The 20,414-nt window shown below is 40.5% G+C and overlaps 15 non-coding genes across 15 annotated transcripts; all 15 read right to left on the reverse strand.

Moving 5' to 3' along the window:
• Nucleotides 1-3,075: 3,075 nt before the first annotated feature.
• Nucleotides 3,076-3,147, reverse strand: TRNAW-CCA (transfer RNA tryptophan (anticodon CCA)). The gene has a single exon. It is a non-coding gene; the product is annotated as a tRNA-Trp (tRNA).
• A 1,122-nt stretch (nucleotides 3,148-4,269) lies between these two features.
• On the reverse strand, nucleotides 4,270-4,341 carry TRNAW-CCA (transfer RNA tryptophan (anticodon CCA)). Its single transcript has one exon. It is a non-coding gene; the product is annotated as a tRNA-Trp (tRNA).
• A 1,154-nt stretch (nucleotides 4,342-5,495) lies between these two features.
• Nucleotides 5,496-5,567, reverse strand: TRNAW-CCA (transfer RNA tryptophan (anticodon CCA)). The gene has a single exon. It is a non-coding gene; the product is annotated as a tRNA-Trp (tRNA).
• A 1,090-nt stretch (nucleotides 5,568-6,657) lies between these two features.
• TRNAW-CCA (transfer RNA tryptophan (anticodon CCA)) lies at nucleotides 6,658-6,729 on the reverse strand. The gene has a single exon. It is a non-coding gene; the product is annotated as a tRNA-Trp (tRNA).
• Nucleotides 6,730-7,883: 1,154 nt separating this feature from the next.
• TRNAW-CCA (transfer RNA tryptophan (anticodon CCA)) lies at nucleotides 7,884-7,955 on the reverse strand. Its single transcript has one exon. It is a non-coding gene; the product is annotated as a tRNA-Trp (tRNA).
• A 1,090-nt stretch (nucleotides 7,956-9,045) lies between these two features.
• Nucleotides 9,046-9,117, reverse strand: TRNAW-CCA (transfer RNA tryptophan (anticodon CCA)). Its single transcript has one exon. It is a non-coding gene; the product is annotated as a tRNA-Trp (tRNA).
• Nucleotides 9,118-10,271: 1,154 nt separating this feature from the next.
• On the reverse strand, nucleotides 10,272-10,343 carry TRNAW-CCA (transfer RNA tryptophan (anticodon CCA)). Its single transcript has one exon. It is a non-coding gene; the product is annotated as a tRNA-Trp (tRNA).
• Nucleotides 10,344-11,433: 1,090 nt separating this feature from the next.
• On the reverse strand, nucleotides 11,434-11,505 carry TRNAW-CCA (transfer RNA tryptophan (anticodon CCA)). Its single transcript has one exon. It is a non-coding gene; the product is annotated as a tRNA-Trp (tRNA).
• A 1,154-nt stretch (nucleotides 11,506-12,659) lies between these two features.
• On the reverse strand, nucleotides 12,660-12,731 carry TRNAW-CCA (transfer RNA tryptophan (anticodon CCA)). The gene has a single exon. It is a non-coding gene; the product is annotated as a tRNA-Trp (tRNA).
• Nucleotides 12,732-13,917: 1,186 nt separating this feature from the next.
• On the reverse strand, nucleotides 13,918-13,989 carry TRNAW-CCA (transfer RNA tryptophan (anticodon CCA)). The gene has a single exon. It is a non-coding gene; the product is annotated as a tRNA-Trp (tRNA).
• A 1,186-nt stretch (nucleotides 13,990-15,175) lies between these two features.
• TRNAW-CCA (transfer RNA tryptophan (anticodon CCA)) lies at nucleotides 15,176-15,247 on the reverse strand. Its single transcript has one exon. It is a non-coding gene; the product is annotated as a tRNA-Trp (tRNA).
• Nucleotides 15,248-16,401: 1,154 nt separating this feature from the next.
• Nucleotides 16,402-16,473, reverse strand: TRNAW-CCA (transfer RNA tryptophan (anticodon CCA)). Its single transcript has one exon. It is a non-coding gene; the product is annotated as a tRNA-Trp (tRNA).
• A 1,186-nt stretch (nucleotides 16,474-17,659) lies between these two features.
• Nucleotides 17,660-17,731, reverse strand: TRNAW-CCA (transfer RNA tryptophan (anticodon CCA)). Its single transcript has one exon. It is a non-coding gene; the product is annotated as a tRNA-Trp (tRNA).
• Nucleotides 17,732-18,885: 1,154 nt separating this feature from the next.
• On the reverse strand, nucleotides 18,886-18,957 carry TRNAW-CCA (transfer RNA tryptophan (anticodon CCA)). Its single transcript has one exon. It is a non-coding gene; the product is annotated as a tRNA-Trp (tRNA).
• A 1,089-nt stretch (nucleotides 18,958-20,046) lies between these two features.
• On the reverse strand, nucleotides 20,047-20,118 carry TRNAW-CCA (transfer RNA tryptophan (anticodon CCA)). The gene has a single exon. It is a non-coding gene; the product is annotated as a tRNA-Trp (tRNA).
• Between the last annotated feature and the right edge of the window lie 296 nt (nucleotides 20,119-20,414).

Here is a 20,414-nt window from a genome sequence, read left to right on the forward strand (position 1 = left end):
GGGGGTGGCATCTTCACCAGATGGATGTGAAGAACACCTTCCTTCAAGGAGAGCTTGAAGAAGAAGTCTTTATGACTCAGTCCCTCGGAATTCAATCGGAGATGAACAAGTCGGCGGTATGCCGACTGAAGAAGTCGCTTTACGGCTTGAAGCAAGCCCCCCGAGCCTGGAACGCGAAGATCACGCACCGGCTGCGTAAGCTGGGGTTTGCTGTCTCTAAGTCAGACTCTTCGTTGTTCATTCGGCAAGGCTCTGACGGTCCGGTATGTATACTCTTGTATGTGGATGATTTAGTCATCACCGGACCGGGTCTTCCCGAAATCAACCGCGTCAAGTCCCAGTTGTCGGACACATTCGAAATGAAGGACCTGGGGGACCTTCATTATTTTCTTGGGATCGAAGTGATCCGGACCCCCGACGGCATATTTCTCTCACAACGACATTACGTGTTGAATATGTTGTATAAGTTCGGCATGACGGATTGCCGACCTGTCTCCACACCCCTGGACCGGAACCAGAAACTCCGTCCCAACTCCAGACCGGCCTACAATGAGAAACGGTTCCGATAGGTTGTCGGAAACCTGATCTACTTAACCATCACCCGACCCGACATCAGCTATCCGGTCGGCATGGTAAGTCAGTTCATGCAGAAGCCGACCGTGGAGCACCTTCAGTGCGCGCAACGAATATTACGGTATGTCAGCGGCACTAAGGACGGGAGATTGCTATACCGGCGAGGTATACCCGAAGAGCTTGTCAGTTACACAGATGCTGACTGGGCCGGCGATGCGTCTGATCGCCGCTCCACTTCCGGATACATGTTCTCCATAGGTAGTGCGGCCGTTGCGTGGAGCAGCAAGAAGCAGCCCACAGTGCCTTTGTCAAGCACTGAGGCTGAGTACCGGGCCGCTACCGTTGCCACTTGTGAAGCCATCTGGCTTCGGCGACTGTTGCGAAACTTGCGGATCGAGGTACCGACCCCAATCCCGATTTACTGTGATAACATGAGCAGCCTGCAGCTCGCCAGGAACCCTGTGTTCCATGCTCGCACAAAGCACATTGAGGTGCACTACCACTTCGTGCGTGAGCGGGTCCTGAGCGGTGAAGTTGACCTACGGTATGTTCATACAGATCGGCAAGTTGCCGACATCTTCACCAAGCCGCTCAGATCGGACAAGTTGCAGCACTTTACCGACATGCTTGGTATTCAGCATCTCGACATGCCGCACTTGAGGGGGAGAAGCAAGGGCAAAGTCTCTACCGAAACGGGCAAAGGCCAAAAAACTGTTGAACCTGTCGGTAAGAGGAGAGCTGGAAGAAGAGGAGACAAGAAGATGAAGGAAGCCAAGTCGACGAAGGAAGTCGACACATCCGAACAGGTCGGAGCAAGCAGCTGTGAAGAAGAGTTGTGCACTCAGGAAGAGAAGTGCATGCTGTGCGGAGGTCATTACGGCGGTACTGACCATGATGCAGAGTCGAATGAAGAATTCGATTTCGATTCACCGGCTGACGAAGCCGAGGGAAGCATGGAGAAGGCCAAGACTCGAATGTGGTCCGATGTGGTGAGAGGCCTGAAGCTGGAAGTCGAATCGGAGTGTACCGATTCAGACAAGAGCTGGAACGAGTCGGAGACAGCTGACTCGGATCAACAGATGGATCCGGATGAGAGTCGGATCGACTGAAGGACAAGGGGACACGAACACAGTGGAAGTTGATGCCATCGTGGGAGAACCGACGGATCGGCAAGCGCCGGAGTCACAACAACGTAAGTGCTGAGATGGGCCTATTGAGCGAACATGCCGACCGAGAGGGTCGAGGCACGCAGAACCAAAGGGGTCGTGGCAAACGGGACCGGACCGAACGAGGAGTGCGAGCAAGGCGGAGTGACGCCACGAGAACTCGGTTGGAAGAACCGACTGCCACAGAGGTCGACACTACGACCCCACCTCAGGTTGAGTTTGAGGGGGAGTTTTGAGCGGCAAGCTCAATCGGAGTCGGATCGGCTGAATAAGCCGGAGCCGGTAAGCGAGACGCATCGGGCGAAACGGATCGGTATGACGGTGAGCAACCGAACCGGCAAGCAGTGGAGGTCGGGTGCAATCCGTAACCAGAAGTCCAATCGGAAGCCTAGTATAGGCTAGACTACTAGGTAGCTATAGTTTAGTAGTAAGTGTCAGATGCTCGTGTGAGCATTGAAGTACATAGTACTTCTGTCAGTCCCAAGGGAACTTGTATAAATAGTACTACTTAGCACAGTGTGTATAGGGAGTCTGAAAATAATTTTGAAATTACGTTCTGCTCTCTTTCTCTCTCTCTCTCTCTCTCTCTCTGTGTTGTTCTCTGTTTTACGCTTCCGCAAACCCTCACGTTTTCAACATGCAACCGTCATAACGTCGTCCGTGTATAGTAAAACATTGCATGCCCCAAATCTATCCCATTCGAAAAAACATGAACTTATTCATGTAATTCATTGTTCAATTACATGCGTTTCATGATTTAATGGCATTGGAATGCGGCCCACAAATCGAGTCAGAACAATGGATTTTCGGATGTTGTAATGAACACGGCATAAATCAAACATGCTACCTTTTGATCCAGAGGGAAACACACAAGCATTGCTGCATGGATCCCGCTTGTGTGCACAAATTCATGACATAATCTTGTCAGCGAGTACCAAAACATTGCATCTTCCAATGGCATCACATCGGAAAACGCTTGTAGTTATTCCTCTTATCCATTGTTCGATTGCATATATTACTTGTCTTAATTGAGTTCGAATGCATATATTACTTGTCTTAATTGAGTTCGAATGCATATATTACATGTCTTAATTGAGTTCGAATGCACTGTACAATTCAACTCACAACATCAGATGTTTGTGTCTTTAAATGACTCCGATGTGAATTGAACATGCAACCTTCTAATTTGGACTCAAAAGCCTTGGCATTGCGCTACGTATCTCGTGTACACAAATTTTTGTCACCGCATTTTGCCCGAGTACTAAGATATTTTATCTTGCAAAACAATAAGACTAGAACCATTCCAATCACAACACTATATCTTGGTATGTAAAAATGAACCCGACGTGAATCGAACACGCAACCTTCTGATCTGGAGTCAGACGCGCTACCATTGCGCCACGGATCCCACATGTGTATTGATGTCGTAACCCCATCCCCAAATAGGGAAACATTTTATCATCTGAAAGAAATCATTCACCTATTCCTACAATCAATTGCACGAACTAATTGATTTAATTGTACTCCACAACGGCCGAATATTCTAGTCATAACACTATATCTATGTCTCTTGAAATGAACTAGACTTGAATCGAATTTGCAACCTTTTTATCTCGAGTCAGATGCACATGCATTGCACCCTGGATCCCTATTGTAAATGTTTTGAGGTCATAACTCATCCGTAGAAACCAAATCATTGCACACTCCAAAACCATCACATTGGAAAAAAAGATGGACTTATTCCTCCATTCCATTCTTCGATTGCATGTCTTTGTCTACTTGATTTTTTTGCCAAGAAGGCCGAGAATTCATGTCACAATAGAATACCTAGGGATCTGTAAATAACCCCAACATGAATTGGACATGCAACCGTCATAACGTCGTCCGTGTATAGTAAAACATTGCATGCTCCAAATCCATCCCATTCGAAAAAACATGAACTTATTCATGTAATTCATTGTTCAATTACATGCGTTTCATGATTTAATGGGATTGGAATGCGGCCCACAAATCAGATCACAACAATGGATTTTCGGATCCATTAATGAACACGGCATAAATCAAACATGCTACCTTTTGATCCAGAGGGAAACACACAAGCATTGCAGCATGGATCCCGCTTGTGTGCACAAATTCATGACATAATCTTGTCCGCGAGTACCAAAACATTGCATGTTCCAATGGCATCACATCGGAAAACGCTTGTAGTTATTCCTCTTATCCATTGTTCGATTGCATATATTACTTGTCTTAATTGAGTTCGAATGCATATATTACATGTCTTAATTGAGTTCGAATGCACTGTACAATTCAACTCACAACATCAGATGTTTGTGTCTTTAAATGACTCCGATGTGAATTGAACATGCAACCTTCTAATTTGGACTCAAAAGCCTTGGCATTGCGCTACGTATCTCGTGTACACAAGTTTTTGTCACCGCATTTTGCCCGAGTACTAAGATATTTTATCTTGCAAAACAATTAGACTAGAACCATTCCATTCACAACACTATATCTTGGTATGTAAAAATGAACCCGACGTGAATCGAACACGCAACCTTCTGATCTGGAGTCAGACGCGCTACCATTGCGCCACGGATCCCACATGTGTATTGATGTCGTAACCCCATCCCCAAATAGGAAAACATTGTATCATCTGAAAGAAATCATTCACCTATTCCTCCGATCAAGTGCACGAACTAATTGATTTAATTGTACTCCACAACGGCCGAATATTCTAGTCATAACACTATATCTATGTCTCTTGAAATGAACTAGACTTGAATCGAATTTGCAACCTTTTTATCTCGAGTCAGATGCACATGCATTGCACCCTGGATCCCTATTGTAAATGTTTTGAGGTCATAACTCATCCGTAGAAACCAAATCATTGCACACTCCAAAACCATCACATTGGAAAAAAAGATGGACTTATTCCTCCATTCCATTCTTCGATTGCATGTCTTTGTCTACTTGATTTTTTTGCCAAGAAGGCCGAGAATTCATGTCACAATAGAATACCTAGGGATCTGGAAATAACCCCAACATGAATTGGACATGCAACCGTCATAACGTCGTCCGTGTATAGTAAAACATTGCATGCTCCAAATCCATCCCATTCGAAAAAACATGAACTTATTCATGTAATTCATTGTTCAATTACATGCGTTTCATGATTTAATGGGATTGGAATGCGGCCCACAAATCAGGTCAGAACAATGGATTTTCGGATCCATTAATGAACACGGCATAAATCAAACATGCTACCTTTTGATCCAGAGGGAAACACACAAGCATTGCAGCATGGATCCCGCTTGTGTGCACAAATTCATGACATAATCTTGTCCGCGAGTACCAAAACATTGCATGTTCCAATGGCATCACATCGGAAAACGCTTGTAGTTATTCCTCTTATCCATTGTTCGATTGCATATATTACTTGTCTTAATTGAGTTCGAATGCATATATTACTTGTCTTAATTGAGTTCGAATGCATATATTACATGTCTTAATTGAGTTCGAATGCACTGTACAATTCAACTCACAACATCAGATGTTTGTGTCTTTAAATGACTCCGATGTGAATTGAACATGCAACCTTCTAATTTGGACTCAAAAGCCTTGGCATTGCGCTACGTATCTCGTGTACACAAGTTTTTGTCACCGCATTTTGGCCGAGTACTAAGATATTTTATCTTGCAAAACAATAAGACTAGAACCATTCCAATCACAACACTATATCTTGGTATGTAAAAATGAACCCGACGTGAATCGAACACGCAACCTTCTGATCTGGAGTCAGACGCTCTACCATTGCGCCACGGATCCCACATGTGTATTGATGTCGTAACCCCATCCCCAAATGGGGAAACATTGTATCATCTGGAAGAAATCATTCACCTATTCCTCCCATCAATTGCACGAACTAATTGATTTAATTGTACTCCACAACGGCCGAATATTCTAGTCATAACACTATATCTATGTCTCTTGAAATGAACTAGACTTGAATCGAATTTGCAACCTTTTTATCTCGAGTCAGATGCACATGCATTGCACCCTGGATCCCTATTGTAAATGTTTTGAGGTCATAACTCATCCGTAGAAACCAAATCATTGCACACTCCAAAACCATCACATTGGAAAAAAAGATGGACTTATTCCTCCATTCCATTCTTCGATTGCATGTCTTTGTCTACTTGATTCTTTTGCCAAGAAGGCCGAGAATTCATGTCACAATAGAATACCTAGGGATCTGGAAATAACCCCAACATGAATTGGACATGCAACCGTCATAACGTCGTCCGTGTATAGTAAAACATTGCATGCTCCAAATCCATCCCATTCGAAAAAACATGAACTTATTCATGTAATTCATTGTTCAATTACATGCGTTTCATGATTTAATGGGATTGGAATGCGGCCCACAAATCAGGTCAGAACAATGGATTTTCGGATCCATTAATGAACACGGCATAAATCAAACATGCTACCTTTTGATCCAGAGGGAAACACACAAGCATTGCTGCATGGATCCCGCTTGTGTGCACAAATGCATGACATAATCTTGTCCGCGAGTACCAAAACATTGCATGTTCCAATGGCATCACATCGGAAATCGCTTGGAGTTATTCCTCTTATCCATTGTTTGATTGCATATATTACTTGTCTTAATTGAGTTCGAATGCACTGTACAACTCAACTCACAACATCAGATCTTTGTGTCTTTAAATGACTCCGATGTGAATTGAACATGCAACCTTCTAATTTGGACTCAAAAGCCTTGGCATTGCGCTACGTATCTCGTGTACACAAGTTTTTGTCACCGCATTTTGCCCGAGTACTAAGATATTTTATCTTGCGAAACAATAAGACTAGAACCATTCCAATCACAACACTATATCTTGGTATGTAAAAATGAACCCGACGTGAATCGAACACGCAACCTTCTGATCTGGAGTCAGACGCGCTACCATTGCGCCACGGATCCCACATGTGTATTGATGTCGTAACCCCATCCCCAAATAGGGAAACATTGTATCATCTGAAAGAAATCATTCACCTATTCCTCCCATCAATTGCACGAACTAATTGATTTAATTGTACTCCACAACGGCCGAATATTCTAGTCATAACACTATATCTATGTCTCTTGAAATGAACTAGACTTTAATCGAATTTGCAACCTTTTTATCTCGAGTCAGATGCACATGCATTGCACCCTGGATCCCTATTGTAAATGTTTTGAGGTCATAACTCATCCGTAGAAACCAAATCATTACACACTCCAAAACCATCACATTGGAAAAAAAGATGGACTGATTCCTCCATTCCATTCTTCGATTGCATGTCTTTGTCTACTTGATTTTTTTGATAAGAAGGCCGAGAATTCATGTCACAATAGAATACATAGGGATCTGGAAATAACCCCAACATGAATTGGACATGCAACCGTCATAACGTCGTCCGTGTATAGTAAAACATTGCATGCTCCAAATCCATCCCATTCGAAAAAACATGAACTTATTCATGTAATTCATTGTTCAATTACATGCGTTTCATGATTTAATGGGATTGGAATGCGGCCCACAAATCAGGTCAGAACAATGGATTTTCGGATCCATTAATGAACACGGCATAAATCAAACATGCAACCTTTTGATCCAGAGGGAAACACACAAGCATTGCAGCATGGATCCCGCTTGTGTGCACAAATTCATGACATAATCTTGTCCGCGAGTACCAAAACATTGCATGTTCCAATGGCATCACATCGGAAAACGCTTGTAGTTATTCCTCTTATCCATTGTTCGATTGCATATATTACTTGTCTTAATTGAGTTCGAATGCATATATTACTTGTCTTAATTGAGTTCGAATGCATATATTACATGTCTTAATTGAGTTCGAATGCACTGTACAATTCAACTCACAACATCAGATGTTTGTGTCTTTAAATGACTCCGATGTGAATTGAACATGCAACCTTCTAATTTGGACTCAAAAGCCTTGGCATTGCGCTACGTATCTCGTGTACACAAGTTTTTGTCACCGCATTTTGGCCGAGTACTAAGATATTTTATCTTGCAAAACAATAAGACTAGAACCATTCCAATCACAACACTATATCTTGGTATGTAAAAATGAACCCGACGTGAATCGAACACGCAACCTTCTGATCTGGAGTCAGACGCTCTACCATTGCGCCACGGATCCCACATGTGTATTGATGTCGTAACCCCATCCCCAAATGGGGAAACATTGTATCATCTGAAAGAAATCATTCACCTATTCCTCCCATCAATTGCACGAACTAATTCATTTAATTGTACTCCACAACGGCCGAATATTCTAGTCATAACACTATATCTATGTCTCTTGAAATGAACTAGACTTGAATCGAATTTGCAACCTTTTTATCTCGAGTCAGATGCACATGCATTGCACCCTGGATCCCTATTGTAAATGTTTTGAGGTCATAACTCATCCGTAGAAACCAAATCATTGCACACTCCAAAACCATCACATTGGAAAAAAAGATGGACTTATTCCTCCATTCCATTCTTCGATTGCATGTCTTTGTCTACTTGATTCTTTTGCCAAGAAGGCCGAGAATTCATGTCACAATAGAATACCTAGGGATCTGGAAATAACCCCAACATGAATTGGACATGCAACCGTCATAACGTCGTCCGTGTATAGTAAAACATTGCATGCTCCAAATCCATCCCATTCGAAAAAACATGAACTTATTCATGTAATTCATTGTTCAATTACATGCGTTTCATGATTTAATGGGATTGGAATGCGGCCCACAAATCAGGTCAGAACAATGGATTTTCGGATCCATTAATGAACACGGCATAAATCAAACATGCTACCTTTTGATCCAGAGGGAAACACACAAGCATTGCTGCATGGATCCCGCTTGTGTGCACAAATTCATGACATAATCTTGTCCGCGAGTACCAAAACATTGCATGTTCCAATGGCATCACATCGGAAATCGCTTGGAGTTATTCCTCTTATCCATTGTTTGATTGCATATATTACTTGTCTTAATTGAGTTCGAATGCACTGTACAACTCAACTCACAACATCAGATCTTTGTGTCTTTAAATGACTCCGATGTGAATTGAACATGCAACCTTCTAATTTGGACTCAAAAGCCTTGGCATTGCGCTACGTATCTCGTGTACACAAGTTTTTGTCACCGCATTTTGCCCGAGTACTAAGATATTTTATCTTGCAAAACAATAAGACTAGAACCATTCCAATCACAACACTATATCTTGGTATGAAAAAATGAACCCGACGTGAATCGAACACGCAACCTTCTGATCTGGAGTCAGACGCGCTACCATTGCGCCACGGATCCCACATGTGTATTGATGTCGTAACCCCATCCCCAAATAGGGAAACATTGTATCATCTGAAAGAAATCATTCACCTATTCCTCCCATCAATTGCACGAACTAATTGATTTAATTGTACTCCACAACGGCCGAATATTCTAGTCATAACACTATATCTATGTCTCTTGAAATGAACTAGACTTGAATCGAATTTGCAACCTTTTTATCTCGAGTCAGATGCACATGCATTGCACCCTGGATCCCTATTGTAAATGTTTTGAGGTCATAACTCATCCGTAGAAACCAAATCATTACACACTCCAAAACCATCACATTGGAAAAAAAGATGGACTGATTCCTCCATTCCATTCTTCGATTGCATGTCTTTGTCTACTTGATTTTTTTGATAAGAAGGCCGAGAATTCATGTCACAATAGAATACCTAGGGATCTGGAAATAACCCCAACATGAATTGGACATGCAACCGTCATAACGTCGTCCGTGTATAGTAAAACATTGCATGCTCCAAATCCATCCCATTCGAAAAAACATGAACTTATTCATGTAATTCATTGTTCAATTACATGCGTTTCATGATTTAATGGGATTGGAATGCGGCCCACAAATCAGGTCAGAACAATGGATTTTCGGATCCATTAATGAACACGGCATAAATCAAACATGCTACCTTTTGATCCAGAGGGAAACACACAAGCATTGCAGCATGGATCCCGCTTGTGTGCACAAATTCATGACATAATCTTGTCCGCGAGTACCAAAACATTGCATGTTCCAATGGCATCACATCGGAAAACGCTTGTAGTTATTCCTCTTATCCATTGTTCGATTGCATATATTACTTGTCTTAATTGAGTTCGAATGCATATATTACTTGTCTTAATTGAGTTCGAATGCATATATTACATGTCTTAATTGAGTTCGAATGCACTGTACAATTCAACTCACAACATCAGATGTTTGTGTCTTTAAATGACTCCGATGTGAATTGAACATGCAACCTTCTAATTTGGACTCAAAAGCCTTGGCATTGCGCTACGTATCTCGTGTACACAAGTTTTTGTCACCGCATTTTGCCCGAGTACTAAGATATTTTATCTTGCAAAACAATAAGACTAGAACCATTCCAATCACAACACTATATCTTGGTATGTAAAAATGAACCCGACATGAATCGAACACGCAACCTTCTGATCTGGAGTCAGACGCTCTACCATTGCGCCACGGATCCCACATGTGTATTGATGTCGTAACCCCATCCCCAAATAGGGAAACATTGTATCATCTGGAAGAAATCATTCACCTATTCCTTCCATCAATTGCACGAACTAATTGATTTAATTGTACTCCACAACGGCCGAATATTCTAGTCATAACACTATATCTATGTCTCTTGAAATGAACTAGACTTGAATCGAATTTGCAACCTTTTTATCTCGAGTCAGATGCACATGCATTGCACCCTGGATCCCTATTGTAAATGTTTTGAGGTCATAACTCATCCGTAGAAACCAAATCATTGCACACTCCAAAACCATCACATTGGAAAAAAAGATGGACTTATTCCTCCATTCCATTCTTCGATTGCATGTCTTTGTCTACTTGATTCTTTTGCCAAGAAGGCCGAGAATTCATGTCATAATAGAATACCTAGGGATCTGGAAATAACCCCAACATGAATTGGACATGCAACCGTCATAACGTCGTCCGTGTATAGTAAAACATTGCATGCTCCAAATCCATCCCATTCGAAAAAACATGAACTTATTCATGTAATTCATTGTTCAATTACATGCGTTTCATGATTTAATGGGATTGGAATGCGGCCCACAAATCAGGTCAGAACAATGGATTTTCGGATCCATTAATGAACACGGCATAAATCAAACATGCTACCTTTTGATCCAGAGGGAAACACACAATCATTGCTGCATGGATCCCGCTTGTGTGCACAAATTCATGACATAATCTTGTCCGCGAGTACCAAAACATTGCATGTTCCAATGGCATCACATCGGAAATCGCTTGGAGTTATTCCTCTTATCCATTGTTCGATTGCATATATTACTTGTCTTAATTGAGTTCGAATGCACTGTACAACTCAACTCACAACATCAGATCTTTGTGTCTTTAAATGACTCCGATGTGAATTGAACATGCAACCTTCTAATTTGGACTCAAAAGCCTTGGCATTGCGCTACGTATCTCGTGTACACAAGTTTTTGTCACCGCATTTTGCCCGAGTACTAAGATATTTTATCTTGCAAAACAATAAGACTAGAACCATTCCAATCACAACACTATATCTTGGTATGTAAAAATGAACCCGACGTGAATCGAACACGCAACCTTCTGATCTGGAGTCAGACGCGCTACCATTGCGCCACGGATCCCACATGTGTATTGATGTCGTAACCCCATCCCCAAATAGGGAAACATTGTATCATCTGAAAGAAATCATTCACCTATTCCTCCCATCAATTGCACGAACTAATTGATTTAATTGTACTCCACAACGGCCGAATATTCTAGTCATAACACTATATCTATGTCTCTTGAAATGAACTAGACTTGAATCGAATTTGCAACCTTTTTATCTCGAGTCAGATGCACATGCATTGCACCCTGGATCCCTATTGTAAATGTTTTGAGGTCATAACTCATCCGTAGAAACCAAATCATTACACACTCCAAAACCATCACATTGGAAAAAAAGATGGACTTATTCCTCCATTCCATTCTTCGATTGCATGTCTTTGTCTACTTGATTTTTTTGATAAGAAGGCCGAGAATTCATGTCACAATAGAATACCTAGGGATCTGGAAATAACCCCAACATGAATTGGACATGCAACCGTCATAACGTCGTCCGTGTATAGTAAAACATTGCATGCTCCAAATCCATCCCATTCGAAAAAACATGAACTTATTCATGTAATTCATTGTTCAATTACATGCGTTTCATGATTTAATGGGATTGGAATGCGGCCCACAAATCAGGTCAGAACAATGGATTTTCGGATCCATTAATGAACACGGCATAAATCAAACATGCTACCTTTTGATCCAGAGGGAAACACACAAGCATTGCAGCATGGATCCCGCTTGTGTGCACAAATTCATGACATAATCTTGTCCGCGAGTACCAAAACATTGCATGTTCCAATGGCATCACATCGGAAAACGCTTGTAGTTATTCCTCTTATCCATTGTTCGATTGCATATATTACTTGTCTTAATTGAGTTCGAATGCATATATTACTTGTCTTAATTGAGTTCGAATGCATATATTACATGTCTTAATTGAGTTCGAATGCACTGTACAATTCAACTCACAACATCAGATCTTTGTGTCTTTAAATGACTCCGATGTGAATTGAACATGCAACCTTCTAATTTGGACTCAAAAGCCTTGGCATTGCGCTACGTATCTCGTGTACACAAGTTTTTGTCACCGCATTTTGGCCGAGTACTAAGATATTTTATCTTGCAAAACAATAAGACTAGAACCATTCCAATCACAACACTATATCTTGGTATGTAAAAATGAACCCGACGTGAATCGAACACGCAACCTTCTGATCTGGAGTCAGATGCTCTACCATTGCGCAACGGATCCCACATGTGTATTGATGTCGTAACCCCATCCCCAAATAGGGAAAGATTGTATCATCTGGAAGAAATCATTCACCTATTCCTCCAATCAATTGCACGAACTAATTGATTTAATTGTACTCCACAACGGCCGAATATTCTAGTCATAACACTATATCTATGTCTCTTGAAATGAACTAGACTTGAATCGAATTTGCAACCTTTTTATCTCGAGTCAGATGCACATGCATTGCACCCTGGATCCCTATTGTAAATGTTTTGAGGTCATAACTCATCCGTAGAAACCAAATCATTGCACACTCCAAAACCATCACATTGTAAAAAAAGATGGACTTATTCCTCCATTCCATTCTTCGATTGCATGTCTTTGTCTACTTGATTTTTTTGCCAAGAAGGCCGAGAATTCATGTCACAATAGAATACCTAGGGATCTGGAAATAACCCCAACTTGAATTGGACATGCAACCGTCATAACGTCGTCCGTGTATAGTAAAACATTGCATGCTCCAAATCCATCCCATTCGAAAAAACATGAACTTATTCATGTAATTCATTGTTCAATTACATGCGTTTCATGATTTAATGGGATTGGAATGCGGCCCACAAATCAGGTCAGAACAATGGATTTTCGGATCCATTAATGAACACGGCATAAATCAAACATGCTACCTTTTGATCTAGAGGGAAACACACAAGCATTGCAGCATGGATCCCGCTTGTGTGCACAAATTCATGACATAATCTTGTCCGCGAGTACCAAAACATTGCATGTTCCAATGGCATCACATCGGAAAACGCTTGTAGTTATTCCTCTTATCCATTGTTCGATTGCATATATTACTTGTCTTAATTGAGTTCGAATGCATATATTACTTGTCTTAATTGAGTTCGAATGCATATATTACTTGTCTTAATTGAGTTCGAATGCATATATTACATGTCTTAATTGAGTTCGAATGCACTGTACAATTCAACTCACAACATCAGATCTTTGTGTCTTTAAATGACTCCGATGTGAATTGAACATGCAACCTTCTAATTTGGACTCAAAAGCCTTGGCATTGCGCTACGTATCTCGTGTACACAAGTTTTTGTCACCGCATTTTGGCCGAGTACTAAGATATTTTATCTTGCAAAACAATAAGACTAGAACCATTCCAATCACAACACTATATCTTGGTATGTAAAAATGAACCCGACGTGAATCGAACACGCAACCTTCTGATCTGGAGTCAGACGCTCTACCATTGCGCAACGGATCCCACATGTGTATTGATGTCGTAACCCCATACCCAAATAGGGAAACATTGTATCATCTGGAAGAAATCATTCACCTATTCCTCCCATCAATTGCACGAACTAATTGATTTAATTGTACTCCACAACGGCCGAATATTCTAGTCATAACACTATATCTATGTCTCTTGAAATGAACTAGACTTGAATCGAATTTGCAACCTTTTTATCTCGAGTCAGATGCACATGCATTGCACCCTGGATCCCTATTGTAAATGTTTTGAGGTCATAACTCATCCGTAGAAACCAAATCATTGCACACTCCAAAACCATCACATTGGAAAAAAAGATGGACTTATTCCTCCATTCCATTCTTCGATTGCATGTCTTTGTCTACTTGATTTTTTTGCCAAGAAGGCCGAGAATTCATGTCACAATAGAATACCTAGGGATCTGGAAATAACCCCAACTTGAATTGGACATGCAACCGTCATAACGTCGTCCGTGTATAGTAAAACATTGCATGCTCCAAATCCATCCCATTCGAAAAAACATGAACTTATTCATGTAATTCATTGTTCAATTACATGCGTTTCATGATTTAATGGGATTGGAATGCGGCCCACAAATCAGGTCAAAACAATGGATTTTCGGATCCATTAATGAACACGGCATAAATCAAACATGCTACCTTTTGATCCAGAGGGAAACACACAAGCATTGCAGCATGGATCCCGCTTGTGTGCACAAATTCATGACATAATCTTGTCCGCGAGTACCAAAACATTGCATGTTCCAATGGCATCACATCGGAAAACGCTTGTAGTTATTCCTCTTATCCATTGTTCGATTGCATATATTACTTGTCTTAATTGAGTTCGAATGCATATATTACTTGTCTTAATTGAGTTCGAATGCATATATTACTTGTCTTAATTGAGTTCGAATGCATATATTACATGTCTTAATTGAGTTCGAATGCACTGTACAATTCAACTCACAACATCAGATCTTTGTGTCTTTAAATGACTCCGATGTGAATTGAACATGCAACCTTCTAATTTGGACTCAAAAGCCTTGGCATTGCGCTACGTATCTCGTGTACACAAGTTTTTGTCACCGCATTTTGGCCGAGTACTAAGATATTTTATCTTGCAAAACAATAAGACTAGAACCATTCCAATCACAACACTATATCTTGGTATGTAAAAATGAACCCGACGTGAATCGAACACGCAACCTTCTGATCTGGAGTCAGACGCTCTACCATTGCGCAACGGATCCCACATGTGTATTGATGTCGTAACCCCATACCCAAATAGGGAAACATTGTATCATCTGGAAGAAATCATTCACCTATTCCTCCCATCAATTGCACGAACTAATTGATTTAATTGTACTCCACAACGGCCGAATATTCTAGTCATAACACTATATCTATGTCTCTTGAAATGAACTAGACTTGAATCGAATTTGCAACCTTTTTATCTCGAGTCAGATGCACATGCATTGCACCCTGGATCCCTATTGTAAATGTTTTGAGGTCATAACTCATCCGTAGAAACCAAATCATTGCACACTCCAAAACCATCACATTGGAAAAAAAGATGGACTTATTCCTCCATTCCATTCTTCGATTGCATGTCTTTGTCTACTTGATTTTTTTGCCAAGAAGGCCGAGAATTCATGTCACAATAGAATACCTAGGGATCTGGAAATAACCCCAACTTGAATTGGACATGCAACCGTCATAACGTCGTCCGTGTATAGTAAAACATTGCATGCTCCAAATCCATCCCATTCGAAAAAACATGAACTTATTCATGTAATTCATTGTTCAATTACATGCGTTTCATGATTTAATGGGATTGGAATGCGGCCCACAAATCAGGTCAGAACAATGGATTTTCGGATCCATTAATGAACACGGCATAAATCAAACATGCTACCTTTTGATCCAGAGGGAAACACACAAGCATTGCAGCATGGATCCCGCTTGTGTGCACAAATTCATGACATAATCTTGTCCGCGAGTACCAAAACATTGCATGTTCCAATGGCATCACATCGGAAAACGCTTGTAGTTATTCCTCTTATCCATTGTTCGATTGCATATATTACTTGTCTTAATTGAGTTCGAATGCATATATTACTTGTCTTAATTGAGTTCGAATGCATATATTACATGTCTTAATTGAGTTCGAATGCACTGTACAATTCAACTCACAACATCAGATCTTTGTGTCTTTAAATGACTCCGATGTGAATTGAACATGCAACCTTCTAATTTGGACTCAAAAGCCTTGGCATTGCGCTACGTATCTCGTGTACACAAGTTTTTGTCACCGCATTTTGGCCGAGTACTAAGATATTTTATCTTGCAAAACAATAAGACTAGAACCATTCCAATCACAACACTATATCTTGGTATGTAAAAATGAACCCGACGTGAATCGAACACGCAACCTTCTGATCTGGAGTCAGACGCTCTACCATTGCGCAACAGATCCCACATGTGTATTGATGTCGTAACCCCATCCCCAAATAGGGAAACATTGTATCATCTGGAAGAAATCATTCACCTATTCCTCCCATCAATTGCACGAACTAATTGATTTAATTGTACTCCACAACGGCCGAATATTCTAGTCATAACACTATATCTATGTCTCTTGAAATGAACTAGACTTGAATCGAATTTGCAACCTTTTTATCTCGAGTCAGATGCACATGCATTGCACCCTGGATCCCTATTGTAAATGTTTTGAGGTCATAACTCATCCGTAGAAACCAAATCATTGCACACTCCAAAACCATCACATTGGAAAAAAAGATGGACTTATTCCTCCATTCCATTCTTCGATTGCATGTCTTTGTCTACTTGATTTTTTTGCCAAGAAGGCCGAGAATTCATGTCACAATAGAATACCTAGGGATCTAGAAATAACCCCAACTTGAATTGGACATGCAACCGTCATAACGTCGTCCGTGTATAGTAAAACATTGCATGCTCCAAATCCATCCCATTCGAAAAAACATGAACTTATTCATGTAATTCATTGTTCAATTACATGCGTTTCATGATTTAATGGGATTGGAATGCGGCCCACAAATCAGGTCAGAACAATGGATTTTCGGATCCATTAATGAACACGGCATAAATCAAACATGCTACCTTTTGATCCAGAGGGAAACACACAAGCATTGCAGCATGGATCCCGCTTGTGTGCACAAATTCATGACATAATCTTGTCCGCGAGTACCAAAACATTGCATGTTCCAATGGCATCACATCGGAAAACGCTTGTAGTTATTCCTCTTATCCATTGTTCGATTGCATATATTACTTGTCTTAATTGAGTTCGAATGCATATATTACTTGTCTTAATTGAGTTCGAATGCATATATTACTTGTCTTAATTGAGTTCGAATGCATATATTACATGTCTTAATTGAGTTCGAATGCACTGTACAATTCAACTCACAACATCAGATCTTTGTGTCTTTAAATGACTCCGATGTGAATTGAACATGCAACCTTCTAATTTGGACTCAAAAGCCTTGGCATTGCGCTACGTATCTCGTGTACACAAGTTTTTGTCACCGCATTTTGGCCGAGTACTAAGATATTTTATCTTGCAAAACAATAAGACTAGAACCATTCCAATCACAACACTATATCTTGGTATGTAAAAATGAACCCGACGTGAATCGAACACGCAACCTTCTGATCTGGAGTCAGACGCTCTACCATTGCGCAACGGATCCCACATGTGTATTGATGTCGTAACCCCATACCCAAATAGGGAAACATTGTATCATCTGGAAGAAATCATTCACCTATTCCTCCCATCAATTGCACGAACTAATTGATTTAATTGTACTCCACAACGGCCGAATATTCTAGTCATAACACTATATCTATGTCTCTTGAAATGAACTAGACTTGAATCGAATTTGCAACCTTTTTATCTCGAGTCAGATGCACATGCATTGCACCCTGGATCCCTATTGTAAATGTTTTGAGGTCATAACTCATCCGTAGAAACCAAATCATTGCACACTCCAAAACCATCACATTGGAAAAAAAGATGGACTTATTCCTCCATTCCATTCTTCGATTGCATGTCTTTGTCTACTTGATTTTTTTGCCAAGAAGGCCGAGAATTCATGTCACAATAGAATACCTAGGGATCTGGAAATAACCCCAACTTGAATTGGACATGCAACCGTCATAACGTCGTCCGTGTATAGTAAAACATTGCATGCTCCAAATCCATCCCATTCGAAAAAACATGAACTTATTCATGTAATTCATTGTTCAATTACATGCGTTTCATGATTTAATGGGATTGGAATGCGGCCCACAAATCAGGTCAAAACAATGGATTTTCGGATCCATTAATGAACACGGCATAAATCAAACATGCTACCTTTTGATCCAGAGGGAAACACACAAGCATTGCAGCATGGATCCCGCTTGTGTGCACAAATTCATGACATAATCTTGTCCGCGAGTACCAAAACATTGCATGTTCCAATGGCATCACATCGGAAAACGCTTGTAGTTATTCCTCTTATCCATTGTTCGATTGCATATATTACTTGTCTTAATTGAGTTCGAATGCATATATTACTTGTCTTAATTGAGTTCGAATGCATATATTACATGTCTTAATTGAGTTCGAATGCACTGTACAATTCAACTCACAACATCAGATCTTTGTGTCTTTAAATGACTCCGATGTGAATTGAACATGCAACCTTCTAATTTGGACTCAAAAGCCTTGGCATTGCGCTACGTATCTCGTGTACACAAGTTTTTGTCACCGCATTTTGGCCGAGTACTAAGATATTTTATCTTGCAAAACAATAAGACTAGAACCATTCCAATCACAACACTATATCTTGGTATGTAAAAATGAACCCGACGTGAATCGAACACGCAACCTTCTGATCTGGAGTCAGACGCTCTACCATTGCGCAACGGATCCCACATGTGTATTGATGTCGTAACCCCATCCCCAAATAGGGAAACATTGTATCATCTGGAAGAAATCATTCACCTATTCCTCCCATCAATTGCACGAACTAATTGATTTAATTGTACTCCACAACGGCCGAATATTCTAGTCATAACACTATATCTATGTCTCTTGAAATGAACTAGACTTGAATCGAATTTGCAACCTTTTTATCTCGAGTCAGATGCACATGCATTGCACCCTGGATCCCTATTGTAAATGTTTTGAGGTCATAACTCACCGTAGAAACCAAATAATTGCACACTCCAAAACCATCACATTGGAAAAAAAGATGGACTTATTCCTCCATTCCATTCTTCGATTGCATGTCTTTGTCTACTTGATTTTTTTGCCAAGAAGGCCGAGAATTCATGTCACAATAGAATACCTAGGGATCTGGAAATAACCCCAACTTGAATTGGACATGCAACCGTCATAACGTCGTCCGTGTATAGTAAAACATTGCATGCTCCAAATCCATCCCATTCGAAAAAACATGAACTTATTCATGTAATTCATTGTTCAATTACATGCGTTTCATGATTTAATGGGATTGGAATGCGGCCCACAAATCAGGTCAGAACAATGGATTTTCGGATCCATTAATGAACACGGCATAAATCAAACATGCTACCTTTTGATCCAAAGGGAAACACACAAGCATTGCTGCATGGATCCCGCTTGTGTGCACAAATTCATGACATAATCTTGTCCGCGAGTACCAAAACATTGCATGTTCCAATGGCATCACATCGGAAATCGCTTGGAGTTATTCCTCTTATCCATTGTTCGATTGCATATATTACTTGTCTTAATTGAGTTCGAATGCACTGTACAACTCAACTCACAACATCAGATCTTTGTGTCTTTAAATGACTCCGATGTGAATTGAACATGCAACCTTCTAATTTTGACTCAAAAGCCTTGGCATTGCGCTACGTATCTCGTGTACACAAGTTTTTGTCATCGCATTTTGGCCGAGTACTAAGATATTTTATCTTGCAAAACAATAAGACTAGAACCATTCCAATCACAACACTATATCTTGGTATGTAAAAATGAACCCGACGTGAATCGAACACGCAACCTTCTGATCTGGAGTCAAACGCGCTACCATTGCGCCACGGATCCCAGATGTGTATTGATATCGTAACCCCATCCCCAAATAGGGAAACTTTGTATCATCTGAAAGAAATCATTCACCTATTCCTCCAATCAATTGCACGAACTAATTGATTTAATTGTACTCTACAACGGCCGAATATTCTAGTCATAACACTATATCTATGTCTCTTGAAATGAACTAGACTTGAATCGAACTTGCATCATGCAAAACAAATCAATCACCTATTCCTCGAATCAATTGCACAAACTAATTGACTTAATTGTACTCCAGAACGGCTGAAAATTCTAGTGATAACACTAGA

The sequence above is a fragment of the Azolla caroliniana genome, unplaced genomic scaffold (assembly GCF_043228905.1).
Source record: "Azolla caroliniana isolate FFs.n. ecotype wild unplaced genomic scaffold, voAzoCaro1.0.p SCAF_8, whole genome shotgun sequence".
Taxonomy (NCBI): domain Eukaryota; kingdom Viridiplantae; phylum Streptophyta; class Polypodiopsida; order Salviniales; family Salviniaceae; genus Azolla; species Azolla caroliniana.